General features: G+C 36.0%; 1 long non-coding RNA gene across 6 annotated transcripts in view; it reads left to right on the top strand.

The window, feature by feature from the left end:
* The window catches only part of LOC103240529 (uncharacterized), a 377,357-nt gene that overhangs the window by 244,194 nt on the left and 111,401 nt on the right, over nucleotides 1-21,762 (top strand). For 2 of the 6 annotated variants that reach the window (XR_012095032.1, XR_012095029.1), the window contains exon 5: nucleotides 6,587-6,687. The exons of the other annotated variants lie outside the window; for them this stretch is intronic. This is a non-coding gene — a long non-coding RNA (uncharacterized lncRNA). The remainder of the gene's footprint in view (nucleotides 1-6,586; nucleotides 6,688-21,762) is intronic. 6 annotated transcript variants of the gene reach the window in all.

Here is a 21,762-nt window from a genome sequence, read left to right as displayed (position 1 = left end):
ACTACCATCAGAGAAAACTATAAACACCTCCACACAAATAAACTAGAAAATCTCAAAGAAATTGATAAATACCTGGACACACACAGTCTCCCAAAACTAAACAAGGAAGAAGTCGAATCCCTGGGTGGAACAGTAACAAGTTCTGAAATTGAGGCAGTAATTAATAGCCTACCAACCAAAAAGAGCCCAGGTTCAGATGGATTCACAGCTGAATTCTACCAGAAGTAGAAAGAGGAGCCAGTACCATTCCTTCTGAAACTATTCCAAACAATAGAAAAAAGGGACTCCTCCCTAACTCATTTTATGGGGCCAGCATCATCCTGATATCAAAACCTGGCAGAGTCGAACAAAAAAAGAAAATTCCAGGTCAATATCCCTGATAAACATCAGTTTGAAAATCCTCAATAAAATACTGGCAAACCAAATCTAGCAGCATATCAAAAAGCTTATCCACCACGATCAAGTCAGCTTCATCCCTGGAATGCAAGTCTGGTTCAACATATGCAAATCAATAAATGTAATCCATCACATAAACAGAACCGATGACAAAAACCACATGATTATCTCAATAGATGCAGAAAAGGCCTTCGACAAAATACAACACCCTTTCATGCTAAAAACTCTCAATAAACTATGCATTGATTAAACGTATCTCAAAATAATAAAAGCTATTTATGACAAACTCACAGCCAATATCATACTGAATGTGCAGAAGCTGAAAGCATTCCCTTTAAAAACTGGAACGAGACAAGGATGCCCTCTCTCACCACTGCTATTCAACATAGTATTGGAAGTTCTGGCCAGGGCAATCAGTCAAGAGAAAGAGATAAAGACTATTCAAATAAGAAGAGAGGAAGTCAAATTATATCTGTTTGCAGATGACATGATTTAGATATTTAGAAAACCCCATCGTCTCAGCCCCAAATCTCCTTAAGTTGATAAGGAAATTCAGCAAAGTCTCTGGATACAAAATCAATGTGCAAAAATCACAAGCATTCCTATACATCAATAATAGACTAACAGAGAGCCAAACCATGAGTGAACTCCCATTCACAATAGCTAAAAACAGAACAAAATACCTAAGAATACAACTTATAAGTGATGTGAAGGACCTCTTCATGGATAACTAAAAACTGCTCAAGGAAATAAAAGCGGACACAAACAAATCGAAAAATATTCCATGCTCATGGATAGGAAGAATCAATATCATGAAAATGACCACACTGCCCAAAGTAATTTATAGATTCAATACTGTCCCCATCAAGCTACCACTTTCTTCACAGAATTAGAATAAGCCACTTAAAATTTCATATGGAACCAAAGACAGCCTGTATAGCCAAACAGTCCTAGGCAAAAAGAACAAAGCTGGAGGCATCACACTACCTGACTTTATACTAAAGTCTACAGTAACCAAAACAGCATGGTATGGGCACCAAAACAGATGTACAGACCAGTGGAAAAGAACAGATACCTCAGAAATAACACCACATATCTACAACCATCTGATCTTTGACAAACCTGACAAAAACAAACAATGGGGAAAGGATTCTCTATTTAATAAATGGTGTGGGGAAAGCTGGCTAGCCATATGCAGAAAACTGAAACTGGATCCCTTCCGTACACTTTATACAGAAATTAACTCAATATGAATTAAAGATTTAAACGTAAGACCAAAAAACATAAAAACCCTAGAAAAAAACCTAGGCAATAACATTCAGGACATAGGCATGCACAAAGACTTCATGACTAAAACACGAAAAGCAATGGCAACAAAAGCCAAAATTGAAAAAAATGGGATCTAATTAAAGAGCTACTGCACAACAAAAGAAACTATCACCACAGCGAACAGGAAACTTACAGAATGGGAGAAATTTGTTGCAATATATCCATCTGACAAAGGGCTAATACCAAGAATCTACAAGGAATTTAAACAAATTTACAAGAAAAAAACCCCATCAAAAAGTGGGTGGAGTATGTGAACAGACCCTTCTCAAAGGAAGGTATTATGCAGCGAACAAACATATGATAAAAAGTTCATCATCACTGCTCATTAGCGAAATGCAAATCAAAACCACAGTGAGATACCATCTCATGCCAGTTAAAATGGTGATCATTAAAAATTCAGGAAACAAGAAATAGGAATGCTTTTACACTGTTGGTGGGTTTGTAAGTTAGTTCAACCATTGTGGAAAACAGTATAGCGATTCCTCAAGGATCTATAACCAGAAATACCATTTGACCCTGCAATCCCATTACTGGGTATATACCCAAAGGATTATAAATCATTCTACTATAAAGATACATGCATATATATGTTTATTGCAGCGCTATTCACAATAGCAAAGTCTTAGAACCAACCCAAATGCCCATCAATGATAGACTGGATAAAGAAAATGTAGCACATACACACCATGGATTACTATGCAGTCATAAAAAAGGATGAGTTCCTGTCCTTTGCAGGAACATCGATGAAGCTGGAAACCATCATCCTCAGCAAACTAATAGAGGACAAGAAAACCAAACACCACACATTCTCACTCATAATTGGGAGTTGAACAATGAGATCACATGGACACAGGGAGGTGAATATCATACACCGGCGCCTGTCAGGGAATGGGGGTCTAGGGAAAAGATAGCATTAGGAGAAATACCTAGTGTAGGTGATGGGTTGATGGGTACAGCAAACCACCATGGCACGTGTATACCTATGTAACAAACCTACATGTTCTGCACATATATCTCAAAATTTAAAGTTTAAAATATTAAGCAATAACTATTTCAGATACTATTAAAAGCATATCTAGTGAACTAAAACAAGATGAATTTCCTCTCTAAGAGTATTGTTGTTACTAAATCAAAACTTCTTGAACAGTGTACAAGTTGGGGTTGGTATTTCTTCCATGTTCTCTCCAGCTGGGTATGACATGAATTTTTTAAAATGTTCTGAGTCAGTGACAATTAACTAACCAATCAACTTTAATCTAATCAGACACTATCTTTGCATGAACCCATCAATTGTGTTTGATTATGTTTCTCTCAGAAAATATTGGTGATTTTTCTTTCATATTATATATATTTTTTAGATTACTGGGTGATTCAACTTCTGAATCACTGGCCTGGAACCTTGATTAAAATCTTGCCATTTCCTGCTTGACTCAAAAGTCTTTCTCAGTTTATAACAGAAACCTAGAAATGAGAAGTCCTAAGTGAAATACATTTCATAATTGGAATTTTTGACAAATTGCAGTCAAGAGAATATCCCTTCTTGAAGCTTCCAGAGACCTCCTTCAGGTTACACAGCTCCTGATTGAGCAATGATGGAATTGCTTCCTTTCTTAGAGAAAGCGGGAACCAAAAAAAGGCCTAGCTTGTCAGAGTAACAGGCATCAAGCCTCTAGGTCAGCACCTGTAATATCAATGAAGTAAATTTGAAGTTCTGAGTTTCCCTGCTAACTGAAAATTCTGCTTTTCTTTTTAAAATGAAATATACTATGTCAGCATGTTTGTGTCATTTTTATGCAAACATTGAAGGGGAATCATCACACAATATGTCTTTCATTGTCATTTTATAATTCTCAGAATAATGTGGAACACACCTTACAAATATCCAAAGTCAGGGATTTCTAAGCCATTTTATATTCTGTCTTATGCTACTTTCCACCATTTCTTTTCACAGGCAGTCATTCTAATATTGGGTTTAGTAGCTGTAGCAGCAAAGTGTTATTTCCAGCTATGACTTACTATCTGTTGCTTTAAATACTGAATTTATCTTGGTAATCTCTACAGAAAATTGAAATATAGATGTAAATCATTTTAGTAGGTTTGCATAACTAAGGAATTGTCTACAGAAGAAAAAATATATATAATTACATCAAATGCATGACTCCCATATTTTGCCAAGCCCACTTGGTTTCTTTCACTGTTTCCCTTGATCTGGTTAATTGTTCTGCAATATGTTTCATTTTGTACGGTTAAGAAGCTAGAAAAATATGGCTTTGCCCAACATTAGACAGATTAATTTGGCTAAAGTGAAATTATTGTTATCTTGTTTGATATGTGCTGCTTCAATATAGGTATGATTTTAATGGTCCACTGAAGCTCTTAAGGCATCTGGTAGTGGAGCTCCCACTCATGTTCAACCAATATGGCAGATCACATCAATCTATTGAGCTTGGCTATTGAAACGCTCTTTTAAAAATGGTCTAAATAATACCTGCATTTTATTATAAAAAGAAAGCATTTATTCTTACAAATAGGACATCTAAAAATGCATTCACTTTGGCAGCAATGTTGCACTCAGGTGTAATAAAATTGATGAGCCCATATAATAAAATTTATGAAACCAGAGTGAATTCAATTTATTTGAATATGCTCAGTTATGTTTTTGTTTATTCCCATAGCAGATGTTTAATTTACAAACCAGGCAATTACGACAGCTCTTCCAAACAAATAAGAGCAGATTAGTCAAACGTTCACATCAATTTTTATGTTTATCATTAGTTTTATGAGGTGTCATGAATATTCAATGGTAAGAAAAACTATCATTATGGTACCTGGAAAACCTCAGAATGATGTTTTGCATCTCTAAATGCTATTTCTCCTTTTTTTGATAAAGCTATTAGTGTGTGTTGTCTCTTATTGTAAGTTGTGCTTATGGGTTGTAATAGAAAAAAAGTACTCATTCTCTCTAGAGATCTGATACATTCTAATCAACGCACTGATGGCATTTCTGTGGAAAGTATATTGGTGATCATATTTTTATTTTTGCTAAATAAAGTTTGTATATTTGGAAAATTTAACATGAATATTTTTTCTTTGATTTTATATATTTTAATTTTACTTCAAAATAACTCACCTTGCACTTATTTCTGTGATTAATATGCTTCCTTTTCTTATAAACATTTTTTTATTATACCAAAGGAAAGTTTTGCTTTTCCAGACATCAGACTTGTTGTGGCTCTTAGATAGGAAATCTTAACATGAAGCCATTTATGAGGGAAGATCCCACACAGCAGTTTTATTTTTCTTTTTGGTGTTTAATTGTTGAAATAAAAAGGCTACAGCTCCATTATGAGTCAGTAAAGCTACACGGCATCATCCATAAACAAGGAAGAAATATTTTCCTGGCTGTTTTGGATAGATTGCATTTTGGCAAGCTTTGCCCTAAAAGTTGTGAAATGTCCTCAGTATCCTAACTGGAGTCCCACAATGCATTTTCCCCAGTCCATTGTAATGGCAGGTTTCATATCATTAATCAGCATTCAGAGTGAAAAGAAAATTAGGTGATCAATGTGTTAAAATAGCTCTGATGGGATAGCTTCAATAAAAATACTTGCAACATACCAAATGCTGAAACAGAACCTGGTGCAAACATGTTTTTATTATGAAAGAGATTTCAACTATCACATCATAAATTTTGGTGTTCCTGTATGTTTGTTTTCTTCACTAGCATACATTTTTTTTTTAGTAGAACCAAAATATCATCTGCCTCTTTGTCATTAGTTATAATATAAACCTCTCAGGAATGTTAACTTTAAAAATAACTTTATACACACACACACACACTATCTATCTATCTATCTATCTATCTATCTATCTATACACACACACATACATACAGATACACACACATATACACACAAACGTATACTTTGATATATAACATGTGTGTCTATATATATATGATTTTTATGTTTTGAATTTGAATATGGGACAGGTAAGAGAGTTTGAGGATGTCAAAGTCAATATCAATTTAATGTATAGACACTTATTGGATTCTCACTGAAATTTCTAAATTTTGTTATTGAGTGCAAAACTGAATGTGAATTTGGGTTTCATGTTTCTATAATGTGTATATGCAAACAATGTTATTCTAAGGAAGAAATAGGAGGAGGAAAGCTAAGAGACCACAGATACATAGACAGAAAGCACCATTGATAAATAATTGCACACAAGTACAACTGACCCTTGAACAATGTGGGGGTTAGAGACACTGATACCCTGCACAGTCAAAAATTTACATATAACTTTTGACTTCCCAGCAAACTAACTACTAAAAGCCTACTGTTGACTAGAAACCTTACCAATAATATAAGCAGTCAATACATATTTTGTAATGTATTTTGATAACACATTCTGGATAATACATACTTTGTATAAGTATTGCATACTGTATTCTTATAACAAAGTAAGAGAGAGAAAAAGTATTAAGATCATAAGGAAAAGAAAGTGTATTTACATTCATTAAGTAGAAACAGGTCATTATACAGGTCTGAATCCTCAATTTTTTATGTTGAGTAGCCTGAGGAGGAGGGCAAGGAGGAAGATTGGTTGGTGTTGTCGTATGAGGAGTGGCAAAGGCAAAAGAAAATTCATGTATAAGTGGACCGGTACAGGTGAAACCCAAGTTGCTCAAGAGTCAGCTATTGGATCCTGGGGGATGTGGGCAGGACTAGATTGCTGCTCCAGACAGAGCAGCATCTGGAGGCTTGCACTGTGAATATTAGCTCCAGATAGACTTCAAGAACAAACCAGCAATCCCGAGAGGACCCACAGACCCTCTGACGGAAGTGCTCTGTTCCTATAGGACCTGGAAGATGCCCTAAATACTGTGAGTGCCCCAACTGCAGAAGTGGGAAAGGGAGACCCTCCTGTTCTGAACACACACCACCACTGGAGAAGCTGAAGGTCTGTTTGCAGAAGTTTCTGAGTTGACCTGGCGCTGAGTCAAGTTAGAGAGCCAAGTGAAATACAAGGGTAGAGGAAACAGGAGTAAGGACCTGGGAGCTCCCTGGGTCCCCGAGCAGCTCATTCCTGCCTGGCACCACAGAAGTCCATTGGGAGGGTGGCCAGAGGAGCAAGGGGTAAAAGTCCACAGGGAGAAGGAATTCTCTAGCCAAACATTGTAACAATTTGAATGGGGGAAGAAGCCTTCTGACCAGAACTCCGGGTGGGGCGGGGGGGTGGGGGGCGTGAATCAGGTGTGCAGACTTCACAGGTCAGGGAAGAACTAAAGCCCTTTTCTTTGGCAGCTGGGAGGCAGATAGCCTCGGGCAAGTTTTCAAGCCCTTCTCACTTTTCAGCTGGAAATGGACTTAGAGATGTTGATGGGGGTACAGTGGGAGTGAGACTGGCCCTTCGATTTGCATGGATGCTGGGTGAGGCCTATGACTGCTGGCTTTCCCCAACTTCTCTGACCTCTTCATGACTCCGCAGTGGCAGCCATAATCCTCCTAGATACACAACAGCCAGTGACCTGGGAATCTCACCCCCATCCCCCACAGCAGCCACAACAAGACCTGCCTAAGGAGAGTCTGAGCTCAGACATGCCTAGCCCCACCCCCACATGATGGTTCTTCCCTATCCATCCTGGTTGTGGAAGACAAAGGGCATAGAATCATAGGAGTTTGAGGGCCCTGCCCACCACCACACTATTACAGCTGATGCATTCTGCAAAGCGCCACCTCCTGGCAGGAGGCCAACCAACACAAAAGTAGAGCATTAAGCCACCAAAGCTACGGACCCTCACGGAGTCCATTGTACCCTCTGCCACCTCCACCAGAACAGGCACTGGTATCCACACCTGAGAGACCCATAGATAGTTCATATCACAGGACTCTGTGCAGACAACCCCCAGAGCCCCATAGACTTGCTGGGTGGCTAGACCCAGAAGAGAGATGACAGTCACTGCAGTTTGGCTCACAGGAAGCCACATCCATTGGAAAAGGGGGAGAGTACTACATCAAAGGAATACCCCGTGGGACAAAATAATCCAAGCAACAGTCTTTCAGCCCTAGACATCTCCTCCGACAGAGCCTACCCAAATGAGAAGGAACCAGAAAACCAACACTGATAATATGGCAAAACAATGCTCTTCAACAACCCCCCAAAAATCACACTAGTTTGCCAGCAATGGATCCAAATCAAGAAGAAATCCCTGATTTACCTGAAAAAAAAAAAAAAAAATCAGGAGGTTAGTTATTAAGTTAATCAGGGAGACTCCAGAGAAAGATGAAGCCCAATGAAAGAAAATCCAAAAAACAGTACAAGAAGTGAAGGGAGAAAATTCAGTGAAATAGATAGCTTAAAGGAAAAATAAAAAATTCAGGAAACTTTGGACACACTTTTAGAAATATGAAATGCTCTGGAAGGTCTCAGCATAGAATTGAAGAAGTAGAAGAAAGAAAGTCAGAGCTCAAAGACATGGTCTTCAAAGTAACCTAATCTGACAGAGACCAAGAAAAAATATGAAAATATGAAGAAAGCTTCCAAGAAGTCCATGGTTATATTAAATGACCAAATATGAGAATAATCGGCCTTTGTGAGGAAGAAGAGAACTCTAAAAGCTTGGAAAACATATTTGGGGGAATAATTGAGGAAAACTTCCCCAGCCTAGCTAGAGACCTAGACATGCAAATACAAGAAGCACAAACGACACCTGGGAAATTCATCACAAAATAAATCTTCACCTAGGCACATTGTTATCAGGTTATCCACTGTTAAAATGAAAGAATCAAGAGCTGTGAGACAGAAGCACCAGATAACCTATAAAGGAAAACCTATCAGATTAACACCAGAAACCTATGAGATTAACTCTCAGCAGAAACCATAAAAACTAGAAGGAATTGGGGCCCTATCTTCAGCCTCCTCAAACAAAACGATTATCACCCAAGAATTTTGTATCCAGCGAAACTAAACATCATATATGAAGGAAAGACACAGTCATTTTCAGACAAAGAAATGCTGAGAGAATTCACCATTACCAAGCCTCAACTACAAGAGCTGCTAAAAGGAGCTGTAAATTGTGAAACAAATCCTGGAAACACATCAAAACAGAACCTCTTTAAAGCATAAATCTCACAGGACCTATAAAACAAAAATACAAGCTAAAAAGCAAAAGCAAACAACAACAACAACAAAAAATCCCAAAGTACTCAGGGAACAAAGAGCTTGATGAATGCAATGGTACCTCACATTTCAATGCTAACATCGAATGTAAAAGGCCTAAATGCTCCACTTGAAAGATACAGAACCATGGGATGAATAAGAACTCACCAACCAACTATCTGCTGCCTTAAGGAGATTCATAGTATAGAAAGACTCACATAAACTTGAAGGCTGGAAAAAGGCATTTTATGCAAATAGACACCAAAAGCAAGCAGGGGTTGCTATTCTTATATCAAACAAAACAAACTTTAAAGCAATAGTGGTTAAAAGAGACAAAGGGGGACATTATATAATGGTAAAAGACCTTTACAACAGGAAAGTATCACAATCCTAAACACATATGCACCTAACACTAGAGCTCCCAAATTTGTAAAACAATTACTACCTGACCTAAGAAATGAGATAGGCAGCAACACAATAATTGTGGGGGACTTCAATACTCCACTGACAGCACTAGACAAGTCATCAAGACAGAATGTCAACAAAGAAACAATGAATTTAAACTATACCTTGGAACAAATGAACTTAACAGATGTATACAGAACGTTTCATCTAATAACTGCAGAATACACATTCTATTCATCAGTGCATGTAACTTTCTCTAAGATAGACCGTGTAGCAGGTCATAAAACAAGCCTTAATAAACTTTTAAAAAATCAAATTATATCAAGCACTTTCTCAGACCACAGTGGAAGTAAACTAGAAATCAACTCCAGAAGGAAACTTCAGAACCATGCAAATACATGGAAATTAAATAACCTGCTCCTGAATGAGCACTGGGTCAAAACCAAATCAAGATGAAAATTAAAAAATTATTTGACTTGAATGACAATAATGATACAACCTATCAAAACCTCTGGGATACAGCAAATATGGTGCTAAGAGGAAAGTTCATAGCCCTAAATGCCTACATCAAAAAGTCCAAAAGAGCACAAACAATCTAAGGCCACATCTCAAGGAAGTAGAGAAACAAGAACAAACCAAACCCAAACGCAGTAGAAGAAAGTAAATAACCAAGATCAGAGCAGAACTAAATAAAATTGAAATAAACAAAAAGTTACAAAAGATAAATGAAACAAAAAGCTGTTTATTTGAAGAGATAAATAAAATTGATAGACCATCAGCAAGATTAAGCAAACAAGAAAGAGAAAATCCAAATAACCTCACTAAGAAAACAAGAGTTATTACAACTGACACCACTGAAATACAAAAGATCATTAAAGACTATTATGAACACTTTTATGCATATAAACCAGAAAACCTAGAACACGTGGATAAAATCCTGGAAAAATACAACTCTCCTAGCTTAAAAAAGGGAAGAATTAGATACCCTGAACAGACCACAAATAAGCACCAAGATTGAAAAGGTAATTGAAAAATTACCAAAAGTAAAAGTCCAACACCAGATGGATTCACAACAGACATTCAAAATAGAGTTCCTACCAATCCTTCTGACACTATTCCACAAGATAGAGAAAGAAGAATCCCTCCTTAACTCGTTCTATAAAGCCAGCATCACTCTAATACCAAAACTAGGAAAGGACACAATCAAAAAAGAAAACTACAGACCAATATAACTGATGAACATAGATGCTAAAATCCTTAACAAAATACTGAATACTAACTGAATCCAACAACATATCAAAAAGACAGCTCACCATGATCAAGTGTGTTTCATACCAGGGATGCAGGGATGGTTTAACATACACAAGTCAATAAATGTGATAAGCCACATAAACAGAAATAAAAACAAAAATCACATGATCATCTCAATAGATGAAAATAATTCGACAAATTCAGCTTCCCTTTATGATTAAAACTCTCAACAAAATAAGCATACAAGGGACATACCTTAATGTAATAAAAGCCATGTATGACAAACCACCACCAACATAATACTGAATGGGTAAAAGTCGAAAGCATTCCCTGTGAGAATTGAACAAGACAAGATACCCACTCTCACCACTCCTCTTCAGCATAGTACTGGAAATCCTAGCCAGAGCAATCAGACCAGAGAAAGAAATAACAGGCATTCAAATCAGTGAAGAGAAAGTCAAAGTGTAACTGTTTGCTGATGATATGATAGTTTACCTTGAAAACCCTAAGGACTCCTCTAGAAAGCTCCTAGAACTGATGAAAGAATTCAGCAAAGTTTCTGGATGCAAGATTAATATACACAAATCAATAGCTCTTCTATACACCAACAGGGACCAAGTGGAGAATCAAATCAAGAACTCAACCCCTTTTTGCCATAGCTACAAAAAATTAAAATAGCAATATACCTAACCAAAGAATCCAGAGACCTTTACAGGTAAAACTACAAAACACTGCTGAAAGAAACCATAGATGACATGAGCAAATGGAAATATATCCTATGCTCATGGATGGGTAGAATCAATATTGTGAAAATGACCATTCTGCCAAAAGCAATCCACAAATTCAATGAAATCCCCATTAAAATGCCACCATCATTCTTCACAGAATTAGAAAAAACAATTCTAAAATTCATAAGGAGCCTAAAAAGAGCCTGCAGGGTCAAAGCAAGACTAAGCAAAAATAACAAATCTTGAGGCATCACACTACCTGATTTCAAACTATACTATAAGGCCATAGTCACCAAAACAGCATGATATTGGTATAAAAATAGGCGCATAGGCCAGTGTAACAAAATAAGGAACTCAGAAATAAACCTAAATACTAACAGCCTATTGATCTTCAACAAAGCAACCGAAAACATAAAGTGGGGAAAGGACATCCTTTTCAACAAATGGCCCTGGGATAATTGGCTAGTCACATGTAGGAGAATAAAACTGGATCCTCACCTCTCACCTTATACAAAAATCAACTCAATATGGATTAAAGACTTAAACCCAGACCTGAAACTATAAAAATTCTACAAGATAACATTGGAAAAAAATCCCTTCAAGACATTGGCTTAGGCAAGGATTTCATGACCAACCACCCAAAAGCAAATGCGATAAAAACAAAAATAAATAGCTGGGATCTAAATAAACTAAATAGCTTTTGTACAGCAAAAGGATTAGACAGCAGAGTAAACAACCCACAAACTGGGAGAAAATCTTCACAATCTATACATCTGAGAAAGGAGTAATAGCCAGAATCGACAACAAACTCGAAAAAAACATTAAGAGAAAAACAATTTATAATCCTTTGGGTATATACCCAGTAATGGGATGGCTGGGTCATATGGTACATCTAGTTCTAGATCCTTGAGGAATCACCATACTGTTTTCCATAATGGTTGAACTAGTTTACAATCCCACCAACAGTGTAAAAGTGTTCCTATTTCTCCACATCCTCTCCAGCACCTGTTGTTTCCTGACTTTTTAATGATCGCCATTCTAACTGGTGTGAGATGGTATCTCATTGTGGTTTTGATTTGCATTTCTCTGATGGCCAGTGATGATGAGCATTTTTTCATGTGTCTGTTGGCTGTATGAATGTCTTCTTTTGAGAACTGTCTGTTCATATCCTTTGCCCACTTTTTGATGGGGTTGTTTATTTTTATCTCATAAATCTGATTCAGTTCTTTATAGGTTCTGGATATTAGCCCTTTGTCAGATGAGTAGATTGCAAAATTTTTTTCCCATTCTGTAGGTTGCCTGTTCACTCTGATGGTAGTTTCTTTTGCTGTGCAGAAGCTCTTTAGTTTAATGAGATCCCATTTGTCAATTTTGGCTTTTGCTGCTGTTGCTTTTGGTGTTTTAGACATGAAGTCTTTGCCCATGCCTATGTCCTGAATGGTACTACCTAGGTTTTCCTCTAGGATTTTTATGGTATTAGGTCTAACATTTAAGTCTCTAATCCATCTTGAATTAATTTTCGTATAAGGAGTAAGGAAAGGATCCAGTTTCAGCTTTCTACTTATGGCTAGCCAATTTTCCCAGCACCATTTATTAAATAGGGAATCCTTTCCCCATTTCTTGTTTCTGTCAGGTTTGTCAAAGATCAGATGGCTGTAGATGTGTGGTATTATTTCTGAGGACTCTGTTCTGTTCCATTGGTCTATATCTCTGTTTTGGTACCAGTACCATGCTGTTTTGGTTACTGTAGCCTTGTAGTATAGTTTGAAGTCAGGTAGCGTGATGCCTCCAGCTTTGTTCTTTTGACTTAGGATTGTCTTGGAGATGCGGGCTCTTTTTTGGTTCCATATGAACTTTAAAGCAGTTTTTTCCAATTCTGTGAAGAAGCTCATTGGTAGCTTGATGGGGATGGCATTGAATCTATAAATTAGCTTGGGCAGTATGGCCATTTTCACGATATTGATTCTTCCTATCCATGAGCATGGTATGTTCTTCCATTTGTTTGTGTCCTCTTTTATTTCACTGAGCAGTGGTTTGTAGTTCTCCTTGAAGAGGTCCTTTACATCAGACACATGCACACGTATGTTTATTGCAGCACTATTCACAATAGCAAAGACTTGGAATCAACCCAAATGTCCATCAGTGACAGATTGGATTAAGAAAATGTGGCACATATACACCATGGAATACTATGCAGCCATAAAAAAGGATGAGTTTGTGTCCTTTGTAGGGACATGGATGCAGCTGGAAACCATCATTCTTAGCAAACTATCACAAGAACAGAAAACCAAACACTGCATGTTCTCACTCATAGGTGGGAACTGAACAATGAGATCACTTGGACTTGGGAAGGGGAACATCACACACTGGGGCCTATCATGGGGAGGGGGGAGGGGGGAGGGATTGCATTGGGAGTTATACCTGATGTAAATGACGAGTTGATGGGTGCAGCACACCAACATGGCACAAGTATACGTATGTAACAAACCTGCACGTTATGCACATGTACCCTACAACTTAAAGTATAATAATAATAAATGAATTAAAAAAAAAAAAAGAGAGAAAAACAATCCCATCAAAAAGTGGGCTAAGGATATGAATAGACAATTCTCAAAAGAAGATCTACAAATAGCCAACAAACATATGAACACATGCTCAACATCCCTAATGATCAAGGAAATGCAAATCAAAACCACAGCATGATACCACCTTACTCCTGCAAGAACGGCCATAATCAAAAAGTCAAAAAACAGTAGATGTTGGCATGAATGTGGTGAACAGGGAACATTTCTACACTGCTGGTGGGAATGTAAACTAGTACAGCCACTATGGAATATGGAAAACAGTGTGGAGTTTCCTTAAAGAACTAAATGTAGAACTATCTTTTGATCCAGCAATCCCACTACTGGGTATCTACCCAGAGGAATAGAAGTCATTATTTGAAAAAGACACTTGCACATTCATATTTATAGCAGCACAATTCACCATTGCAAAATTGTGGAACCAACCTAAACCCCCATCAATCAACAAGTGGATAAAGAAACTGTGGTACATGTGTACAAAGGAGTACTTTGCAGCCATAAAAAGGAATGATTTAGCAGCATTTTCAGTGACCTGGATGAGATTGGAGACTATTATTCTAAGTGAAGTAATGCAGGAATGGAAAACCAAACATTGTATGTTCTCACTTATACGTGGGAACAAAGCAATGAGGACACAAAGGCATAACAATGATAAAATGGACTTTGGGGACTTGAGGGGAAGAGCAGGAGGATTGCGAAGGATAAAAGATGACAAATATGGTGCAGTGTATACTGCTTGGGGGATGGGTGCACCAAAGTCTCACAAATCACCACTACAGAACTTACTCATGTAACCAAATACCACCTGTATGCCAATAACTTATGCAAAAATAAAAAAAAGAATCAACTGTTCATTGATAACCAATATTCTCCTGGGAATCTAGGAAACACAGAAAATGATACACCACGGGTCTTTAGATTACAAAGATTTACAAAGTCTGAATTGTTCATGGTCTTTGCTTTTTATAACAGAACTACAGGTTTTTAAATTGAAGGCTGGTAAAATTACCTAGTAATTATTCACATCAGTCTGTTATAAAGAACATAATTACATCTGTAAACGATAAATGATGTTCTTTATTCCACAAGTTCAAGTCATGAAGCTCCCATTTACAATAGCTAGACACAAAATTTACTTATTTTCTTTGTCCCTTTGCATGGATGTCATAGTTTGCCTCTCACTTCTTTAGACCTATATGCATATTTCATCATATTTCTGGGATGGCAAACATTAGAAAATTTTCTGTAGGACCAAAACATGGCTTCTGTGAAAACATGCAAAGCAAAATTCCATATCTTTTTAGGGTTTCCATATTAATTCTAGGTCAGAATACTTAAATGTACTACAAAATATGTAAACTTGGACTTATGAACACTAAAGTTCTTATAAATGAAGTATGGAAATATGTTTTCCTAATCCATTGATCATAATTTCCAAGTTGGATGTCTCAACTGTTAGATATTTAGTGTTTCAAAATATAAAAATGATCTAGGTGGAATTAATTTACTTGTTTTAGTACAGTAACATGTTTTAAACAAGGGAAACGTAGAATAAATGTATATAAAAACTTTTGCATGCTGGAAGATATCAATATTTTTTATGCTTTACCAAAGACTGAAACTTTTTATGCAAAACGATTGTTTCTTTTCTTTATAAGGTAATATTTTTAGCCCGTTTTCTTACATATGTGTCAAGGAAAAAGACTTAGGTCTCTGCATGTTTGTAATATTAGCTTATAACAGTTATTCACTGATATATTTTTAATATTGAAATGGTCAGCAGCAACAACCTTAGAGATACAAACTAGTAGGCTAGAAGGAATGTTGGATAGAAAATATAGCTTTCGAGTGAAGTTATGTAATTTCTCATTCTTTCATGCATTTAGTATTAATTGAGTTACATTTATTCAACTAACTGTTTACTTCACAGTTAATATTTTCTAGGTAAGGGTATGTAAATGTAAATGCTCACCGTACTTTAACATGCTCAGGTCAGAGTATCGTGGGGGAAATTGACTCACAATATGAAAACTGGGGAAGCAAAGTCCTGTGAATCCTGGCCGTGAAGTACGATGCAATACTGGATGTCTCTAATATATCCGTCGGTTTTTATTTATAAAATTTCTAAAATTGACTCCACTTTGAATGATTAATTTTCAAAAGTGAAAAATATCAATAGTGTAATGATTAAAGACCTTCTTTAGTAATTATATACTTTTACTTTTTAAAATACATGTTAATCCCATTTTCAATATTATAAAATGCAGTTATTATGTTCTCTTAATATCTTCAATAGTCAGTTATTACTTATTTGAGCTCATTAGATGTCAGAAATACACATATTTTCATTTTTAATTTGTGAAAATTAAAATTAAAGAAAAACACATGAAATCCAAAATGGAATAATCAAAATGAGATGTTTCTACTTTATATATATGTATAGGTATATCTAAATATACATATATATATATTTATTTACTGAATTTCTATAATGATGTTTTGGACTACATCTTCTCAGTGGAATGATGTAGAAAGCATAGTAAAATAAAAAATAACATGTTTGCTGTCAACTACTTTCAAAATATAGAATTGCTCTTTTTGCCTTCCTTTTCATACACTTTTGGCTTGATGTCTACTTCTCATTGACCCTCTATAAATTCGTTTCCTAAGCTGCCTTGCTTTTAACCCTGCCTTCAGCTTATGTAAATAAACAATGCATATATTTTTAAATAATTATCTAAACTAGTTAATTAACATTACGTTTCTCAACTTGACTCTTTAAAAGTCAAACAGCCACATGATATTGAAGTTGTAAGAGACTTCAGAGATCATCTGGACTAATTGTCTTCTAGCATGTCACTGGCAGACAGAAATCTCTTCTTTTTCTGAAATAATTTGAGTGAAAAAGAGTTCAGCTTTTCACTGATGGTCGACTCTAATTGCTAGAAAATGTTTCTTTTGCAATACTACATCTATTTTGGGAGATGAAAAGACAGTAAGGCATATTTCCCTACTTTCCCTACTTCTAAATACTGAAGTTAAGGAGGGCCATTTTTTTTTTTTTTTTTTTTTGGCAAACACTATCAGGTTAGGAAGCCATATCTAAATGAGGTAAAATTCCATAGGAGTGCAGGGCTGAGAGTGGCAGACCCCACATGGCCTCTACCTAAGGGCAGGGGATATCCTCTGGATTGAGTGCCACACAATAGTGACCTTAAACAGGATGGGTAAGGTTTACAGAATTGTTTGATGAAAAAGCATTTCAGTTAGGAGTGAAGGGAATAGGCTTAGAAGGGAGGAATAGGGTGTTGTTTAGAAATAATGAGAGTGTATGGTCTTGTGTGGATGGGGGAAGCAATATATACATGTGAAAACATATAACATTAAAGAGGTCATGGATAATCACAATACTCACTAATAATTCTTGACTCTTGTCTTTCCTTCCTTTCTCCCTCCTGCCACACCTATATTCTTCAAATTTTGAATAGTTACTTTCAAGCACAGTGACCTTCAAGCTTTGTAATTGTGCAACTTAAATTATTATATGCTTCTGTTTAGACATTTTATACATGTATTATGTAACAGGAATCTACCACATACTTGCTTGGCACATTATTTAACCTCCTCTTAAAGTGAGTTATTGTAAAAACACCCATTAAGTGTTATTGAAAGGATTAAGTAAAAATATATTTTAAAAAATCCATTCTCTTAGAACTGTGACTGGCACTGGTCACTACTATTTAAGTTTTAGGTATTATTAGTAATACTAGGGTTAGCAGTATTGTTGTTATTAGTAGTATTATTACTTGAATGAGTTATTCAATTTATAAAACAAAATTTAAAAAATATAAGCCAAAATGCTACATATTTAAAACAAATGAAAATGTTTCCACTGCTCTAGGAAATAAGGAAGTCATTAAAGATTATGAGTAAAAGAACAACATGTTTTATGGTGTCTTTTCCTTCTCTACTTTGTTTTTGAGACAAAAGAACATTCCATCCCTAAGGATAGTAATTCACAACATAAGATTGACTGGCAGAGTTACTTACCGATCCAACTAGATTTTAGCAGTCCTCAAACCCAAAGGAACAGTTCTGGACATGTAATCTGTTTAAGGTCCCAACAGCCTGAGTCAACATTCCTCTGAATCAGCTTTGGAGAGTTGACTCTCCTCCAACAAAACTGGGCTGCTCTGTGAATTGCCTTGTATAAGGGGTGTGTTCTGTTTTACCTTTTCTGTGAACAGAAAGGACAAACTCAGGGAATTGGCTTAGTTGTAGAAGTTAATTTGATTTTTCTTTTTTGTTTTTATTTATTATACTTTAAGTTCTAGGGTACATGTGTACAACATGCAGGTTTGTTACATATGTATACGTGTGCCATGTTGGTTTGCTGCACTCATCAACTCATCATTTACATTAGGTATTTCTTCTAATGCTATCTCTCCCCCATCCTCCACCCCACGACAGACCCCGGTGTGTGATGTTCCCTGCCCTGTGTCCAAGTGTTCTCATTGTTCAGTTCCCACCTGTGAGTGAGAACATGTGGTGTTTGGTTTTCTGTCCTTGCGATAGTTTGCTCAGAATGATGGTTTCTAGCTTCATCCATTTCCCTACAAAGGACATGAATTCATCCTTTTTTTATGGCTGCGTAGTATTCCATGGTGTATATGTGCCACATTTTCTTAATCCAGTCTATCATTGATGGACATATGGGTTGGTTCCAAGTCTTTGCTGTTGTGAATAGTACCACAATAAATATACATGTGCATGTGTCTTTATAGCAGCATGATTTATAATCCTTTGGGTATATACCCAATAATGGGATCACTGAGTCAAATGATATTTCTAGTTCTAGATCCTTGAGGAATCGCCATACTGTTTTCCACAATGGTTTAACTAGTTTACACTCCCACCAGCAGTGTAAAAGTGTTCCTATTTCTCCACATGCTCTCCAGCAATCTACTCATCTGACAAAGGACTAATATCCAGAACCTACAAAGAACTTAAACAAATTTACAAGAAAAAATCAAACAACCTCATCAAAAAGTGGGCAAAGGATATGAACAGACACTTTTCAAAAGAAGACATTTATGCAGCCAGCAGACACATGAAAAAATGCTCATCATCACTGGTCATCAGATAAATGAAAATCAAAACCACAATCAGACACCATCTCACACCAGTTAGAATGGCGATCATTAAAACGTCAGGAAACAACAGGTTAATTTGCTTTTTCTAGAGAAAAATTCCCAATATCAAAGAAAAAACTGAGGTAAAAGTGAAATAAGTCAACTTGCTATAAAATAAGAATGTATTAGTTACACACCTAAACTGTTTAAACCTAAATCTTTACCCTTAGAAATGTAATTTGGAGCAACTTAAGCTCACTTTGTTTTTCTTTCTTCACTGGTAAAATAGGGACAGAACCCACCTACCTCACAGTATAGTTCAACACTATTATTTCAGGTGATCTATGCAAAATGCTGAGAATAGTAGCTTGCACGTGCTGGTAATTATTTGCTCTTATATAGTTAGAACTATTCCCATACAATGTAAACATGTCTGATCTCTAAATTTACTTTAGTTATTATGTAGATAATTTTTACAGTTGTGGTATGGTCAATGTGCACAGAAACAGAAAAACATTTAATAACCGTGAATCACAATCACCCAGTTATAAAGACTGATGACAGGTACTGCTAAATCAGCTCTGACCCTTGAGGTTTTGCAAGACACCTCCTATGTATTTATCCTTTTATCCAATGAGTATTTATTGTGTACCTGAGGTGTGCCAGGCATTGTGCATAGCCTGGGGATACGTGGTCAATAAACCATGGATTCTAGCAGGAATCCCAGCAACACATGTCTCTAACTATTTAGACAACATCTTAAAGACCTATTATTACAATATCTTGAAGGAAAGAGGAATATAACATAAGAAATGGATTTTTTAATGGTTTACTTTTAACCACTGCTTTAATAAATCTATTTAAAACAATAAAGGATTTTTTTTGCTGTCCTTGGTTGCTGTATATTTATTTTGTTCATTTATACATTAAATGATGTATAATGGAATTCACACACATGGAACATAACAGGCACTTATGACATATTTGTTGAAAAAAAGAATTAAGAACATTAAAATTGCCAGTGGTATGCTGGGTAATGTTTCACAATGAGTTCTCTGGGAGAGGGGGTTTACTTGTAGGATTTGCTGACCAATTTCTGATTTTTGTGGTATAAAATTCACCATGACAGATATCAAGCTACCAAGGTGATATCAATTGGCTCACATTTCTGAAAATTTATCGATCAACTGTCATAAACTGGTCTAAACAGCTCCAGCTAAAAAATATATACGATTTTGCTTCTGATTAAAAATCAAAATCAGAAACCATTATATTTGTACTGTCTCAATTTATAATTATAGAATACATTTCTACAGTATTAGACACATTTTAACAAGTCTTAATTCAGAGTATCAAAATTGTTCTGAAAATTTAAACTTAATTCCCATAACAAGCCATCAGGTATGTTCAGTAGCTTTACCTATTTTACAGATAAGGAAACTGAGGCACAGAGTGGTTAGGCAACTTTCTTTAGGTCACATAACTGGTGAATGGCAGAGACAAAATTCCAAACCCAGCAATTTGGCTCCAAAACCTAAATTCATAATCATCATGCCATATTGCCTCTTAATGTTTCTTCTGTAACTTACACCCAATCATAAGGACTTGATGATTGATCGGCCACTTGCTGCTTTAGCCCTTTGATTGGTTTGTTTCTCTGTTTTAATGGAATATTGTAATAGGCAGGAGATTGCAAGTCAGGAGAAAAAGTAGAGGTTGTAGAGCCTTTAGAGATTTAGCTCTGAAACTATTGCAGTATTTATTTGTCTAGTGGAGAAGTCAGTTAAATATCTAGCAGTCTAGTAAAATATGTAAATTGCTGTTACGTATGGACAATACAGTTGTACCACAGGCTGAACAATTCCTCAGCTGTACCTTACCTAGGAAACAGAAGTCTCACACTAATTAGGAAAGTCTTTAACATCTGTCTCTTAATACCTATGTAATGAGAGGTGATAATAAATAACCTGCAATAATTGCTAAGAGCTAAAATTTCCAAATGTACTCTTTCAGATTCTTTTATTTTTCATTTAGCCTAAAGTGAACAATAACTTTTCTGTATATTAAATTTGCCCTCCATTTACAGCTTCTGCTCTTCTGTACCCAACTGATTTTTTGATCTGTGAACATTCTGAGAAAATTTATTATCCATGTGTTTATAGAATGTTCATCAAATAAGAGACCTGGATACACTGGGGAAATACAGTAACTTGTGAAAAAAAACATATATGTTAGGCTTATCAGCTAGTTTCCCCAGGGTGTTTCTCTTTCTAGCTGTAGAGTCTAATTATTACTACTGGTTAAATATTATTTCACTGCCTCAATTTAATCATTATAAAGCCTTTTTCCACATTAATAGCAACCTTGTAATGTAGAAGTCCCCCGTAATGACACCAAAATCGATGAAACTTTCAAATAAAAATATCTGTAGTATATTAGTTATTGCTATTGCAGGAGCATCTAAATATTTACAATAGTATTCTTGTATGAGAGACTTTCTCAAGATTTCATCTGTAGCCAAAAGCAAATCAAATTTCTTGCACGATAGTTCTTCTGAATGCATCTATTACATCTTCTCTGATTCTTCTCCTTCAGATGTAAGTGAGCAGAGTTTAGTGGAGTTGAGAAGGCAGCCACAGTCAGTCCATTTCCAGGTAAGGATACACGGCATCTAAAACTAATATTCTAGAAGGAATGACAAAGTTAAATAAAGCCTGGATACAAATTCAGGACAAGTGAGTCAAAAGAATGATTCCAGGAGTAGGATCCAAAAGCAAC

Source organism: Chlorocebus sabaeus, chromosome 13, assembly GCF_047675955.1.
Source record: "Chlorocebus sabaeus isolate Y175 chromosome 13, mChlSab1.0.hap1, whole genome shotgun sequence".
Classification (NCBI taxonomy): Eukaryota; Metazoa; Chordata; class Mammalia; order Primates; family Cercopithecidae; genus Chlorocebus; species Chlorocebus sabaeus.
The sequence above is the reverse complement of the archived record's forward strand: the minus strand, read 5'-3'. Positions and strand labels throughout refer to the sequence as shown.